This window comes from Falco naumanni, chromosome 1, assembly GCF_017639655.2.
Source record: "Falco naumanni isolate bFalNau1 chromosome 1, bFalNau1.pat, whole genome shotgun sequence".
In the NCBI taxonomy this organism is placed as follows: Eukaryota; Metazoa; Chordata; class Aves; order Falconiformes; family Falconidae; genus Falco; species Falco naumanni.
In genome coordinates, this window is record NC_054054.1 from 63,269,196 (window position 1) to 63,286,601 (window position 17,406).

The following is a 17,406-nucleotide window of genomic DNA, read 5'->3' on the forward strand; positions in this document are numbered from 1 at the left end:
GCTGACAAATGCCTTTTTCAAACACAATTCCTCTGAAACCACCCCAGCACAGAGAGGTATGCTCTGTATTTTCTCAAATCAAACAAAGGACAGTTAGACAGTTCTCAACTGCATTAAAATATATTGAACAGGACAAAACTGATGTACTTTGATAGAGCATGATGACATATTTGTCCTGAAAAGCTTTTACAATAAAATTTACTTGCAGCAGACTTTCTTTGACAATTTTTTTCCTCCTTTTCAAAAAAATGTTATTTTTTCTCTAAATGTAACATTTTTCTTTCTTTCACTTCAATGACCTTTTTTGTTGTTGTTCTGGAAAAAGTTCCTCCCCAAAGAACAGGTCAAAATATTCAGATGCTTTAAAGCCACCATGGAAGACCTTTGAAGCAAGACAGGAGAAGACCTGCCATAAAGCGTTGATATAATTCTTCTGATGGGAGAAGTACTCATCTTCATACATAAATGAAAAGAAGTCTTCATCAAAGCACACTCAGTAACAATCATTGGGATTCTTTACAATAATCTTTTGCACAACTGGATTGTGGTGAAACCTGAAATCATTCTACACCACTAAGTAACCTGACCCTTTACCATCATATGTGAAGTTTAAGAAGACTAGTTTAGTATGGAATACTTGCTTCTGTGTTTATTTGCTGTTAAAAGGTGCATTTCAATATGCTAATTTGTATGAAAGAAATGCTCTCAGCCAATTATATCAGATTTGTATTGCGGTTTCATGACATTGTATGACAAAAAGCTTCTCTAGTAGTAAACTTGTCTAACAGGACAGATACATTTTAACTAAAATTATTTAGCAATTAATTTTCTTTTTAATTCACAACATCTCATAGATAGTATTCTTCCACTCTTACTCCTCTGATGCTATATACATACCTATTGCTTATGGAATCATAGAATAGTTTGAGTTTGAAGGGACCTTTAAAAGTCATCTAGTCCAACTCCCCTGCAATGAGCAGGGACATCTTCAACTAGACCAGTTTGCTCAAAGCCCACTCCACAGTTCCTGAACTTGACTAAAAGGTTCAGGCATAAACATGATAAACTATTGCAGTGCATTACAACACTGGCTTGAGACAAAATAACCTATAAATGCCTCTATATGTGGGAACTCAAAACGTATCCCTACTGATGGCAAGGCTGCCACTGTCCTGAAGTACAGCATTTCTCCTTCATTAAAAGGGTTAGCTGCCCTTTAAAGAACAAGTGGGGAAAGAATTAAGTTCATGAATGATTAATAGTTCAGCGCAGTAGCCTATTAATGGATGAATAATTGACTAATAATTGCACACCTTTCTATGTGTGCCCTTAAATTAAATCCTGCCACCCCAATCCATCAAGTTTGTTTACTGAAATGTTTTGTCAACCGAGCAGTTATCTATATGCCCATCCTCTAGCAGGTGAGCAGCAGTCTTTAGCCTTTTAGAACATTAGCAGCACTGCAGCCCAATTGATCAGATGCGTGAATATTCAATTGTTGTTATTTAACAGGGACTGCAAGTGGGTCTGATGAGTTCATTCTACATGACTGGCATGTTGCACTCACAGCCATCATGGGCAGGGGAAGGCACATCATTCCCCATCCAGAGCACCTTCTCCTTCAGCAATATTTGTGGTGGAAGGTACAAAACCTGTTAACAAAGGGAAACTTTCACCGGTTTCAGGTCTTTGCTTTCTCTTAATTTGGTAGCCCAGTGAAGGGGCTGGTGGCGTGGTGCAGGTGGGAAGGAACTGAGCTGGGAAGTAAGAGTTCTGTAGTGTGTTTCTAGTTCTGATGCCAAAGTGCTTGGCTCACTTGCTAAATCCATCCCTGCTCCTGTCCCATTCCTAAAATTAGGGTCTACACTCTTTGGGATGGGATGTCAAAACGTTTAACACCTAGCACAGCATAGCCCTTCTCAGCTTTATAAAGCAACATAATAGAAATAAATGGCCAGCCTTAGCTATTTGGAAAATGGAGGTTTTGATAATGAAAACAAGGAAAAAATCCTCTTTGTTCATGGAACTGCTAATGTTTTGGCATATATGCACCCTCAAAGATATACAGAATTTGCCTCCCAAATAGTACATCTTCAATATAATGTTTGTAAATGCTGCCAAGCTTTGCACAGATCATAGCCTGAACTGAACTAATCGTACAGGCTCATATTCCTCCATGGACTGGACTCCACGCAACCCAAAGGACTGTGTCTGCTCATATGGCCCCACAGAATGTTGCTGAACCAAGATATTTAAATTTTTAGTGTTTGGTGTTATGAGTCCACAAATAAAATGCTTTTTGGGTGTAATGTCAACCCACTGAAAATTCACTTTTTGTCCTACAAAATAATTATTTTAACAGAATACTTCAAAGTAGTCCTACTAAGAACATTTATATTCCTAATGTTTAGGATAGATTTCTTTTTAGTAGCATTCCTTTTTAATTTTTTTATTTTGCTCAAAATATGGTCTTTAGAAAGAGAAATGATTGCCAATTTATTGGTACTCACAAGCACCCCAATAACCCCAAAGTATGCATTTGCCTGTGAGGGAAAGCAAAGTATTCCTTAAACCCCTCAATTTTTCTTATAAACTACCACGGAATCACAAGAGGGAAAAAAAAAAAAAAAAAAGAAAAAAAAAAGACCACTCAAATTATGAATAATGCTTTGGCTGTATACTTTTAGCCTTGGGTTTACTGACGGTTATAACTCAATATATTGTCTTTTTAAAGGAGAACGCACTTTTGAAAAATTGATGTGAAGATTAAAGGTTCAAGTACTCACAGAAAGAGTTAAACTAGTGTTCGTGTCCTGACCTCATATGGCAGCCCTGGACACATAAGGGGACTTTTCTGTCGGCCTTCTATAGGACTTTTCTATACTTTTTGGCAGGGCTGTGATTTCTTTCAAATGCAGCTGCTTTTACAGCACTGCAGTCCCCAGAAGAATTATGTTAAACTAAAAAAAGCTTTTGCTACTTCAGAAAAATGATACTACCACCAGTTACTTTTAACTTCTTTCTATTCTTCTATAACTCTCAATCTCTCTGTTAAGAGGCACCTGAAAATGCTTCAGTGATCATATAATTAAGTCCTATTCAAATTTCCACGATGTCCACAAATTAAACTATTATAAATAATCATTTTAAACACTCATGATACCCACAAAGAATAACTCCAGTTATCCAATAAAACCACCACATTGCTCTCCAGTTTTATTTCACAATTATTTATACAAACTGACGTGACAAGTTAAATTCTTTAAGTCTTTGCTCTGATACTGCATGGTTAAGAAGTACTGCATGAATCTTGTCCATTCAGAAATAAGGAACTGTCTCCACTTCTTCCATTTAAGTAACTTCGTGAATGACACTATTTAAAAGGAGTCAACAGCTCCCATCCTTTTCTTATACAGATCATTTAATTCCAAGGATGTCACAAAGGAAGAAAGCCCCTATATTGTTGTGTACTTAAAAGGTATTTGCAATTAAAATTCATTATCCATGTAGAAAAAAATTATCAAGTATGTATTTCCCCTTGGAATGGGTATCGCCTGTTAGGTGGATTGATCCCCTGGGGATTCATTGCTGCAATACAGGAATGCCTGCTTCTTAATGCTACATTGGTGTTCAGGAGTTTTCTTATTCACGATTTCAGTGACAGTTTTGGTGGCCCTGATGGGACACTGCTTCTGAATATCGATGGATCTATGGGATCACAGGACCTCCAGCTGGCACTGAGGAATTCTTGGGGAGAACCTCCGATCCCTGGACTGAAAAGCTCTGAGCAAGATCCCTGGAAAAGGTAAGGAACTTCCCAAAGAATGCCTTTAAGTCAGACATGAGGAGAGGTCCTGTGGAAAAAGGGAAATCCAGAGGAAGTAATATTACAGTATGTGGATGGTATTTTATTGACTACAGAATCTTGGGGAGAATGCTTGCAAATGATTATAAGCTTGTTAAATTTCTTAGGACAAGGAAGATATCGTGTACTGAAGGGCAAAGCCCCAGTAGGAAAAGAAACTGTGCTCTATCTAGGATTTGAGATTTCCCAAGGACAACAAAAACTGGGAAGCAACAGGAAAGAAGCAATCTGCCGAACTCCAGGACAAAGAACTGCGCAGGAGCCACGGGCAGTCCTGGACATGGTTGGATGGTGCAGATTGTGGGTCCTCGGCTGCGGACTATTGGTAAAACCCTTTTATGAAACCCTGAAAGGGTCAAAAGGAAACCATTTACTGTGGATCCCCAAGTGCCAAGCTGCCTTTATGAACTTTACGAGAGCTCTGATGTTGACACCTGCACTGGGGCCATCTGATTTGTCTAAGCCTTTTGAGTTATTTGTACATGAGAAACTCCATCTGGCCCTGGGTGTGCCGACTCGGAAATTGGGAGCATGGAGGAGAGCTGTGGGATATTCTTCCAAACAATTGGACAACGTGAGCAGAGGATGGCCAGGATGTTTGCATGCTGTGGCTGCAAATCTTCTCCTAATTCAAGCAGCAAGAAAATTAGCAGTGGGACAGAGAATTATGGTATATGTTCATTTCCATTTTAGAACAAAAGGGGGGACCACTGGTTATCTCTAAGACACATGCTCAGATATCAAGTTATCTTGTTGAAGCGGAACTTAAAAACACTACAGCAGTCAACCCAGCAATTCTTTAAATTCAGAAACAAAGGAATCTGGATCCCTGTATAATGATTACCTACAAATTATTGAACATGTATATTTAAGCAGACAAGATTTGAGGGATGAAGCATTAACAGATCCAGATTTGGAATTTTTTACTGATGGTAGTAGCTTTGTATGAGATGGAAGACAAATGGCTGGATATGCAGTGGTTACAACTACACAGGTGATAAAGGCCAAGGCTCTGCCCATCAACACGTCAGCCCAGAGGGCAGAACTGATTGCATTCAGACAAGACTGGAAGACAGCTGAAGGAAAGACAGTAAGCATACAGACCAATTCAAAATATGCATTTGGGATAGTCCATGCACATGGGGCTATCTGGAAGGAAAGAGGACTGTTACCAGCCCAAGGGTCACCAATTAATGTAAGGAAGAAATTCTTCAGCTTTTAGAGGATATCAAAAAAACCTAAGGAAGTGGCAATAATGCATTGCAAAGCACATCAATTTGGACAGTCTGCAGTAAACGTGGGTAATCAACTGACTATAAAACCAGTAAGGAGGTGGCTGAGCAAAGCATCCTTGCATTAGTGCCAGTAAAACAGGTACAGCTCTCAATTTTGAAACCCAGCTATAGTGAGGCAGATCAACAATTAACATCACTGTTAAAAGAAACTATAAATGGAGAGAGCTGGTTAATAACCCCCACAAACCAGGTCATTGTTCCATCACAAATAACGACAGAGATAGCAGAGAACAGACGTGAACAAACACATCAGGGTAGGGAGGCTATGATCTCTAGTCTTCAAAATTCAATGAAATTCCAGGTCTCTTCATTGACTGCTCCTCTTCCATATGGTCCGTAGAGCTATTTAACAACTTAGCAGGAACCAGCCACAGCTGCACATCATCCACAGCAGCCAACCCACCACCCTAAAGCCAGCCCACAGCTGTACATTATCAATAGTAACTAACCTGCCTGCCTTCCCTACAATTCCTCTACACACAATGAAGTGGAAAGGTAGAAAGAATGAACCAAACCTTGAAACAACAAATCAGTAAAATACGTCAGGAAACTTCTTTAAAATGGCTACAGGCCCTTCCAGTAGCTCTTTTGAGAATTAGAATACAACCGCGATCTAAAAGTAAGATTAGCCCTTATGAGATATATGGAAAACCATATCAAATACCATTAATCCCAGGAGAAATACAAGTATAGGGAAAGACAGTTTTGAAGTTATATTTGATTTCTTTATGAAAGGTCCTTGTGACTCTCCAACAACATGTTGTCATGACAGGACCACTTGTGTTAGACACCTACAAACATCAATACCAGCCAGGGGACTTTGTATACCAAAAGACTTGGAACTCTGAACCCCTACAAGACAAGTGGAAAGGACCTTATCAAGTATTACTAACTACAAATACTGCAGTTAAGTTAGAATGAATTGATTCTTGCATTCATTATACTAGAATTAAGAAAATTCCATCCAAGGTGTGGACCTGAACATTGACAGAACCATTGAAGCTAGTTTTGAAACAGTGACACCAAACAACCATCACTGAGTAACTTTCTTTCAAAAGAATACCAATTATAAAGTGGACTAAGACGAAACATTAGACTGGAATAATCTTATTTGTATTTTTAATCAATAGTGAGAATGGTCAAATTTTGATGCCCAAATGGGATAGAAACTGAAACATATAGGAACTTTTAGCCAGGGAAGTAACCAACATGCCATTCTTCTGCCTTTCAGTTGAAAATTTGGTGGGAAGAATATATAGCTCTTGTCAAATAGGAGTACCAATTCCATTAGTTACTTAAGAGTTATACTATGTTATGGGGCTTTGGCTTTACCTTGACCTATGCAAGCATATAGGATATGGGGAAGACAATGTGAATTAAGGAAAGAGGAATGTTGAAAGTAAGAGTCTGTGGGACGCTCCCTGCAGAACTGTCTTGTGTTTGTAGGTTATTCTTCAAAGTGTGAGAATTTAACATGTTTACAACCCCCTCTAAATTGTAGTAATGTACAATCCCAAAGTTATACATGGGCTCATACTCTATTACCTTTAGAATGGCTCTTGTTATGTGGGAGGACAGCCTATTCACGTGTCCCAGCCAACATAACAGGAGGCCCCTGCACTAGTGGGAGAATGGCGCCATCGTCAGTGAGTAAGGAGGACTTAATACACAAGGAAAGAGTTGAGAGAGTTAAAAGAGAGGTACAACCATTACCAGAATACTCTATTTCACAAGTAACTCTGTATGGCCTTAGTGAGTCTGTAGCAATACTCACACCTGGAGTAGGGGTGGCTATGAATTATCATATGATGAAAAGAATCACTTGTGCTTCAGTTAAGAACATCAGTTACACTTTCCAGTTCTTTTGGCCACCAGGACTGAGATTATACAGATAAGAGAAGCAACCCCAGAAAACAGAGCAGCCATTGATTATTTTTTATTAAGACATAATCACGGGTGTGAGGAATTCAAAGAGATGTGTTGTTTTAATCTTACAGATAATTCCTAATTAACAAAAGAAAATACTCAATAGTTAAAGGAATTAGCAGCAGGAATTAAAGAAAAAGAATGAATTTACTTTTCTTGGGTATTATCTTGGCTTCCCAGTTTAAATTGGGTAAAACAAGTGGTTTTATTTGCATGATTTCTAATAGTAATGATGATTGTCACTTGCTGTGTCACGTGCAATGTGTTCCATCATGTAGAACCCAGATTTATAAAAAAAGATTGTGAGATTCGTGATGTGTATAACATCATAAGTCTCAAAGGGGGGAACAATTGTATTGTTTGTTTCAGTGTAATCACTATGGAAGAGACTGCTAAACAACTCTGGTTATTTAATTTTATCTTAAGAGGGAAAGAGCTGTTTAAATCTTACAATTGCTGAGGAGACCGTTGTACAGGTAACTAATGAAACAAACAGGCTCCCCTTGGGCTCTCCGTGTCAGGGAACTACATTAAGGTTCAGTGATCGGTCAGCTGTAACTAGAGCACGGGCTACTGTTTGAGACCCCTTAGAAGACTCGGAGATGCCTGTGAGGAGCGTGCCCGATGCTTAACTAACGTAGTACCACCTGTTGAATGAATAGGTATGATTTTTCCAATAAATGTAATGCATAAACATAAGTGTGGACTATATAATTTTGTTTGAATGTAACATACAGCCTGCACATTAGGTGGGATGATCCCCCGTGCATCCAGCGCTGCAATACAGGAATGCCTGCTCCTTAATGCTACATTGCTGTTAAGGAGTTTTCTTATTTCTGATTTTGGTGACAATATCATATAACCTGCCAAAGCAAATTATTTGTGGCAGGTTTTTCCAACAGAAAAAGAAGTCTAGTTCATAAATTTTGAAACTGTGTTCAGTTGCTTCATCTTTCTGTGAACTGCAGGAAGCATTCTTTATTCCAGTTTGTGCACAGGCAACAACCAGAGGAAATCAATATATAGGCCTTGAAAAACCATAGAAATTAATGGATACTAGTAGGAATGACTCCATAGACTTGTTACATTCTCATAAGTGTTTGTAGGCAAACTAGAAAGCAGCAACCTTAGGTTTGTTTTTGCTGAAAGCAGAATTAGCAACAGTTCAGTATTTTTGCAAAATTAGGCATATGCCCGTTACAAAAGGATGTATCTTAATGTTTGTCTCTGTTCCTGTCTTTCCTTACCATTCTGGTGCAAATAGAGACCACATTGGACAGCTATTCTGACCATCCTATGTTCATTGAAGCAGAAGTGAGAGCACTAAAGCTGGCTGGGATATTCAGCTGATAGCATGGTTCCGTCACTGCTCCTCATGAAGCTGGTAAACCTCAAGCTATTATTCCCTGAAGAAAACAAGGCTTAAACAGGGGATAATCCTGGGCTTTAGGCACTCAGAAACACCAGTCACTTCTGCAAGTCATAGGCTTGGTTTGAAGGTCTAGCAGGTTGGCTTTGCTGGGTAAGGCAGTGTTGTCTCACAAATGGAGCTCCTACCCTGGTGTGCAAAAAGCCAACCCCACACACAGAGCTGAGACATCATCATTTATTGCACTGCAGAGATGGGTGCTGGGTGATAAATCCACAAAACTGGCACACATCTTAGCACATCGGAAAACACTTTATACACTTTGAACAATTGTTTGCAATTACATTTAGTCACACTTAATTCTCACTGGTTCTTACAAGCCTAGCCTCCTTTTAAAGGTACAGTGCTCTTTTTTATCACCATGCATGTTCTGCGGGGAGGGGGCTTTGTTGGTAGGGGGCTCTCTTTGCTCGAGAGTGGATCTTTTAGTGTGCTAATTAGGATAGTTCACACACAGTTCTAGTAATTTTCTATTTGCTCTCATTAACCATTTTGTTCTCCTTGAGTTTACCTTGTTGTGCCCCAGCTTGACATATTTATGATGCCTGTTCCTTCCCCCAAGGCCATATTCCGCCAGCTGTCTGAAACATCCCCTGCCTTTCAGACTCTCTCCTCTTCTTCACGATAAGTATTCTCATATTTTGTCTAAATATCAAGTTAAATAACAGACTGGTCTTCTATTAATCACGTATCCGCAAGCCAGTCGACTGCAGCACTGCAGGTTTCACCCTGGGCTAGCTCAAACTGATGTCTGGGTTCAGGCAGTTGTGGCCCTCAGAGAAGAGAGCCCCAAATTTGCTCCATTGTCAGATAGATGTCCTAGGAAATGAGGATAGCTAAGGATGCCATTTCTGTAAATGAAATGAGTAGCACCAGATGAAAGGTAGCCAACCCCCTGCTCAGGAGCTGTAATGAAACAGTAGAGTCAGAAAACACCTCAGGGTTATCTCCTATTGTTTTGGAATAATGAGAGAGAGCAGGAATCATTACAATGTCAGCCCTTCCCGTTATTCAGTTGTGCCCAGTTGCTACAAAGCTGCCTAAAGCAATAAATACATGTGCTATAGCTACGTGTGTCCCTCACGGAGCTTATAGGCCCATCCTAGTGCAGCCTGCAGGTTCAATACGAGGCACTTCCTGCAATCAGAATTTAATCACTTTGGAGACCAGCTGAAAATGTCAGTCTTCTATTTTTCCTTAGGCTCATCAGTCTTGTTCCTTCAAGTAATTTAATTACCTCCTCTCTCTCAAAGAACGCTAAATCTTCTCAGTGGCAAGAGGGAGCACCTGAAGATGGAGAGTAATTTTCAGTGGAAATTTAAATATAATGCTCATTGTTTGCTGGAAGCAGTCCAGTGTACCTGCAGCTAAATACCTCAACCGGATACAGAAGGCCTACTGTCCTTAACAGGAGGCTGCTAGCAGCTGTAAAGCAGTAGTATAAAATAGCACGCTAATTCGGGCCAAACTTGTGCTCTGATCCTGCTTCTGTATCTTAAAACTTGCGTACTTTTGAGTGTTATTATCTTTAAGGGGTTTTAAGACTGTGGTCCTTGGCAAACTGTCAAAGGTAGTTGGAATTTTGCTGGATTTTTCAGTTTTGAGGTTTATTCATTTAAATGAACTTCTAAAGAATGGGAAAATCCAGCAAAAAAGGGCTTCCAATGGCTACAACTAGAAATGGGGCAGGAAATTATGTGTAGTACTGTCATTTTTCTGCAAATACCTGATTTTTCAGAGCACTGCCAGATATGATCACAAGAAGCCGTTTAGAGCTGCAGGCACTGGATGTCTCAGCCACTGGATCTCTGCCTTTCTTCTGGAGATGGAAAGGAAGCATGGAGGCCAACACAACACAAAATCCCAGAGAGCAAGGAACAAGGCGCTAGCACTTCCAACTAACACAAAGTAACAAAACCATAGGCAACATCCCAACATGGTAAATCACGTAATTGATATCCCAAATATATACCTATGCACATGCAAAAATCCCTATTTCTACTGAGCCAATACAAAACACCATAGGTCACCAAGGTGGTTTCCTCACCAGCACCCCAAAATAAACAGAAGAGGTTCTCCCACCCAAGAAATGACTTGGACAAATCCCGGTTAGTTGCTGTTCTATGTACGCAGGTAAGATCCTGAGCCTGTATAGCCAAATGACACCAAAGTGTTTCCTGGTAGCTATATCTCAGTACAGCAATTGCTATTACATTTTTGTATCAATCTCATCTGACACTGCATGTGGGCCTGACTGTGGTATGACAGCCTGACAGCGGAGGGACCTTTTCCTGGACTTCTTTAGCCATTTCCCTGCAGCATCATGCTGTTCACCATGAACATTCACAGCAAGAATCAGTAGCTACCAGGATAAAGAATTTGTTTACCTTGCTGTGATTTAACCCCAACAGGCAACTAAGTACCATGCAGCCTCTTGCTTAGCTGCCCCCACCCCCCCAGCCCCTTGCAGGATGGGGAGGAGAATCAGGAAAAAGGTAAAATTCAAGGTTTGAGATAAGAACAATTTAATAATTGAAATAAAATGAAAATAATAATGGTAATAATAATGACAACAACAACAATTGTATTGAAAAGGAGGGAGAAGGGGAGAGGAAAAAAATCCAAAGGGAAGTGAAAAAAAACCCACCCAGAAAAAATACCTATGCTCAATACAATTGCTCACCACCCACTGACAGATGCCCAGCCAGTCCCTGAGAAGCAATAAGCCAGCACCAGCTCACTCCCCCCAGTTTATGTACTGAGTGTGATGTTCTATGATATGGAATATCCCTCTGGCTTGCTTTGGCTCAGCTGTCCTGGTACTCTCCCATACCAATTTCTTGTGCCTCTCCAGCCTTCTCCCTGGCATGGCCTAAGAAACTGAAAAGCCCTTGACTTCATATAAACATTACCTAGCAACAATTGAAAACATCAGTGTGTTATCAGCACTATTAATACACCAAATCCAGAGCACAGCATTGTACTACCTACTAACAAGAAAATTATCTCTGTCCCAGCTGAAAACAAGACAGCATCCACCCCTTATTCCATATCATTTGGTATCAAATGATTAATAAAATATAATGTATTGTTAGTAGTTTCACTTTAAGACAACTAGAGCAAATGAGTTTTGAATAGTTAATTCAAGATACAAGCATTTCTGTATGTCCCTCAAAGTGCTTTGTTAAGCACCAGCAAGTTCTTTGTTTAAACAAGGAAAATAGCACAAGATGAATGAGCTGACTGGGAGTTTACCACAAAAAGCACTAACTAAGGGAAAGATAATTCCAGCAGCGGGAGATCATGACCACCAACTTCAAGAAACCCCCAAGAGCCAAAAAGAAGCTGAGACTGAGCCTGTGAACTAACATGAGAAGTGAGAGCATTACTTGACAAATAGGAAACTGAGTATTAGAGTAATGAAGGAGTTATTTAACTAGTAACCAATGAAGGCTAATGTCTGTGCATGCTGAACTGTATAAATAGTGTAAATTTTTGAAAATCGAAGAGCTGCACATTTGTGAGTGACCACCAGCTCCCTACTTTGCACAAACTAGAAAGAAGGAATAGAAATACCTCAACTCAGCATGTGAATTGGCACTGCACACCAGATAATGAGCCTGCCTACAGAAAGTTATTTTGGTGACCCAGGTGGCACTGCTGTACTGCCTTGCCCAGATCAACTGACTGCTCCATATCAGCACACATCCACCTTTTTATCGGGGACTGTGTACGAACAGCCCCAAAGCTGGAATGGCCATCAACTCAATGGCACAATAGTTTATACAGACATGGGGTGAAAGGGTGTGATTGGGAATTGAAAGAGAAGCAGGAGGATTTGGTCTCACCCTCACAGTATATATAGGATACCCACATGGAAGGTGCTAGGAAGGAATTCTATTGCTGGCCCTCACCTTCCCTTTGTATCCCTATTGCAGCTGCAACAAAAAATGGGCTACAGCCTTTCCGAGCCACAAAACAGATAACTTGCTTTCTCACTCTTACTGAGACCTACGCCCAAATTCCAAACGCCCAGTGACTGCTTCCACACAGAAGGTGCCAGGAAGGAATTCTATTGTTGGCCATCACTCTTCCCTTTGCAGCCTTATAACTGCTGCAACAAAACTTTGGCCATGTGCTTTCTGAGTCACAAAACGGTCCCCTCGCTTTCTCACTCTCACAGAGACAAACTCACAAATTCAAAATATCTAGTCACTGCTCCCCACGCAGAAGGTGCCAGGAAGGAATTCTATTACTGGCCCTCATCTTCCCTTTGTAGCCATATAATGGCTGCAACAATATACATGCTTTCTGAGCCACACAACGGTCCCCTCGCTTTCTTACTGTTGTGGAGCCCAGCTCCCCCATTGGAAGGTGCTTCCTGGCACCTTCTGTATGGGAGCACTCACTGAGAATTTTCAACTTGGGAACTGGGCTCCGTAAGAGTCAGAAAACAAGTGACCGTTTTGTGGCTTAGAAAGCACGTAGCCCAGGTTTTGCTGCAGCAGTTATAAGGCTGAAAAGGGAAGGTGAGGGCGAGCAATAAATTCCTTCCTGGCATCTTCTGTCTGGGAGCAGTCACTGGACATTTTTAGATTTGGAGCTGGGCTCATATCAGTGAGAAAGTGAGGAACCATATTTTTGCTAAGAAAGCTCGTAGCCCAAGTTTTCTTGAAGCAATTAGAGGGCTGCAAAGGGAAGGTGAGAGCCAGCAACAGATTTCCTTGCTGGCACCTTCTATATGAGAGCAGTGGCTGGACATTTTCAATTTGGGAACTGGCTTCATGAGATTGAGAAAGTGAGGGGACCATTTGTCCCTTCCCTTCCCTTCCCTTCCCTTCCCTTCCCTTCCCTTCCCTTCCCTTCCCTTCCCTTCCCTTCCCTTCCCTTCCCTTCCCTTCCCTTCCCTTCCCTTCCCTTCCCTTCCCTTCCCTTCCCTTCCCTTCCCTTCCCTTCCCTTCCCTTCCCTTCCCTTCCCTTCCCTTCCCTTCCCTTCCCTTCCCTTCCCTTCCCTTCCCTTCCCTTCCCTTCCCTTCCCTTCCCTTCCCTTCCCTTCCCTTCCCTTCCCTTCCCTTCCCTTCCCTTCCCTTCCCTTCCCTTCCCTTCCCTTCCCTTCCCTTCCCTTCCCCTCCCCTCCCCTCCCCTCCCCTCCCCTCCCCTCCCCTCCCCTCCCCTCCCCTCCCCTCCCCTCCCCTCTTTTCCAGACTTGCAGTTATGTGTATGTGGGAGGGGGCAAACCTGTTCTCATGATTCACAACCTTCACGTTGCTATCTGCCTCTGTAGGATAACCTGCCTGTGTAGGGAAACTTTGTGTCTCCTACTCTGATCTTATGAATTATCGGTGAAGAGGACCCCTCTCCATATAACCGATGGGCTTGAAGGCATTATAAACAGTTGTGTCCAGTGACTATGCCATACAGAGGCCATGGGAATCAACCTAGCTGAAGCCACAAGGACTTGAAGGCTTGAAGTCTTTTATCTTCTCCTGCCACATAAAAATAGGATTCCAGAGTGTGTGGTATGCGTTAGCTGTGGTAATGATAAGTGTTACAGTGCAACGCAGCACTAGCAAAGCAACAGCATGGGGACTGAGCAGTATGCGGAAATTAAAGAAATACCCATCCAGTACCCATCCAGCTCTGGGTAGCCAGGAAGGTGTCAATAGCTAATTTCCGTCCACACGGAGTACCAAAGAAAAGTCATCCTCTCCCACTCCTCCCTAAGCCCTAAGCCTAAAGGTCTGCCACCTGCTCTGCATTTAAACACAAATTTTCATGACTACTGGGGTGAGAGAGGCTGAATGACCCAGTGTCTAGGAATCACGCTATGCAAGCCCAGGGTCTTACGCAGGTCTATAGCAGCATGCCTAGTGCCACATTATCTTCAGTGTTTTAATTTGTAACACAGGTAAGGAACAGGGGAAATCCATAGTTCCCATTACATACCTTGTTCTGGAAGCAGGATGACAGGGGAGTGCAGAATCTCAGCAGTATGGACGCAGTAATCCCAGTCATACTGCTGGCCTCGCTGCTTTTCTAGCTTAAAGCACTTTCATGGGAGCTTATGAATGAATTCACAAGAGGTATTTTTTTCCCTTTCAGTACCTTGAAAGAACTCTAGAAAACACCCTTAGTCTTCAGAACAAAATCTTTCTCTCCAAGCTGGCTCCACACCATAAAAAACCCAAACCCAAACCAAAAACCAAAAAAAAAACCCCAAACCCTCTAGGCAGTTGAAAGGCTGTGGGAGAAAGGCATATATATTCCACAGATCTCTTTGCTCCTGCTTTCATCTCCCGATTTCCTTTTCACGAGGCATCAACATCTTTACAGATGCAGGAAACAGGCAGAGACACCTTGTAAGTAGGACAGCACGACAGTGCTGCTCTGGTGGCTAGCCAAGAACATTGGAGTTCTGTTCATACCATGCCCATCTTTTGTCAGAGTGTTATCTCCACTCCAAAACATTGAGACCATCTGCCTACACATGACACTGACAGCTATTATGTGGCACTTGCAGCTGTGTCCCAGATACCAATTACTGTACTGCTGGGTGGCTAAAAGAAATTCATTCTTCCCATCAATCACGCAAATCCTTCCTCCCCTATTCTCCTCTCATTCATTTAGGTGAATGATAATTGTTTGGATACACGGTCAGAGAGCTGAGTTCTGCCTGAAAAGGAGAATTGCTTGCAACTTTTCAAAAATACATGAACACCTTTTCATCAGCTGAGATGATTGAAAACTTTTAATAAAATGACAATGTTTAAAATGACCATGACAAAATGGGAATGTCCAGAAAGTGTATTAATAGCAGGAGATTAAGTACCTTCCTCTGTACTATGACTGCCAGGACTCTGTTCATGATACTGTATATTTAACCTTCTCAATCTGTGCAGTTTGAGTAGATGATTGTTTTAGGTCCCTTTCAACTGAACTATTCTATTCCAATCTATTCTATTCTACCTGCCCAGGTAGATAAAAACAAACAATTTCTGATTAGTGGAGCTCAAATCACCACTAGCAATTAAAACCAGTAGCCTTACCAAGACTGAGACACTTATATGAGCAGCAAGATGAGGACCTTCAGCCAGCACCAGCTGGACCTGAAACTGTGTGGTGCACTGTTCTTTCCTCAGTTTTTGGAGGACATGTCATGGAGTGTTGGTTCACAGAATTCAGTTGAGTATCTGGCCTAAATTCCTGTGTATTTTCTTCTCTCTCAAAAGTGTCTCTGAGAATTTCAGTAGCTCTAGGTACATCTGAAAACCCTCTGAGGAAAAGACATGAACGCTCCCATCTCAGCAGAATATGGACCTCAGCCTTTGGACCAGTAATCTCACAGGCAACCTGTGCACTTATGTGGCTCAAAACTAGCAACAAATAGGCACTACCTGCCTCAGGGAGTGGGCTTTGTTGTCTCAACAATATATCTATGCTGAAAATGGATTTCTTGTTATTGCAGTGCTTTTGGTAAACTCCAAAATCTGTAGGTCTGGGACATGATAAACAATGGTTTGAATTATGGACTGAAAGCCCTGAGGCAACATGAAGAAGGTTGCTCTCAACTTGCTGTGGTTAAACAAAGTGTTTTAGGAAGCGCTGCACTGTAAGTCACATCATTTAGCTTCTCTTAAAGGAGTGTTTGTTATTCCTAGCACACTACAAAGCTGGCCCATTGCTGTCCAGAGCAGAGAAATACTCCAGAAATTAGTCTTCTCAAAAGCGACAGATTTTTGGAAACCCATCTGCTTAGAATGCCATCTTCAGCCTTTAGCTCTTGCCCCTCTGCATCCTGCACTTTCCAGTGAGGTGACCATGACCCCTGATGATGAGGGATTGCCTTCATGGCTATTGCCCCTGTATTACTGCCCTACTAAGCTGGATAAACAGAGCCCCTGCTTGCAGCCTTTCCAAGGAAGCTGAGAGGCCATCACTTGATCTGCTGCAGTTAAGGATGTCTCACCATTTCCATTACAAGCCTCTTGAAAAAGATGCGGCAGGCTCCAAAGTAGCATCAAAGTCAGAAAAGGAAAGCAAATGGTTTAGCATGTTTTTAAAAGACTGTCTTTTACCATTCCCATAAGCAAGTGTCCAAAGAAAACATGTTTTCTCTTTGGACCACTTTACTACATTTCTATTACACAAAACTGGTATTAATTTCTCTGCATCTTTATAGACCTCTGTGAAAAAGAAGAGCTTGCTCCTCTGCTTAGACAAAACACATGTAATAATAATAAAAACAAAATTACAGTAATAATAAATTAATAACACTAACGATAACAACAACAACAACAACAATAATAATAATAATGGGATTTAAATACTTCTTTTTATCCCTGAAAATCTTTTTTCCTTGAATATCAATATCTGGCTGAAAAATGAGTGTGTAAGGATGCTGAGCTTTTCCATTTACACTCCCTTTTTCTTGCAGCTAAGCAAATGTCTCCCTTTCAGGAGACAAAATCAAGAGATCTATCCAAAGGGAAAGTGGGCTGGAAGGGGCTGTCACTTTGTCAGCAGCTTGCCCCTCTACTGCTGCTGCTGTTCATACCTCCGTCAGCTTTGCCAATGTGGCTGCTTGTGGAACTGTACTAAGGAAGCTCTGGAAAGCAGTTCAGGTGAAAAACATAAAAAACTTTGCCTATGTTCTGAGCACAGAGTAACAAGAACTTTAAACAACCAGTGGCCTAATGGATAAAGCATTTGGTTGTCTTTTGGCCAGGTTTTTATTGGGTTTTGAACAGAAATACCATCTCCAGACTAAGAAACCTCCCTTATGTAGGTTTTAATGAAACTGACAGAGGTTTCAACCCCTGAAAATCATTATTTTCCAAAGAAAAACAGTCCTCACTTTGCAGCAGACAGTGGTGCATTAACTATAGCAGGAA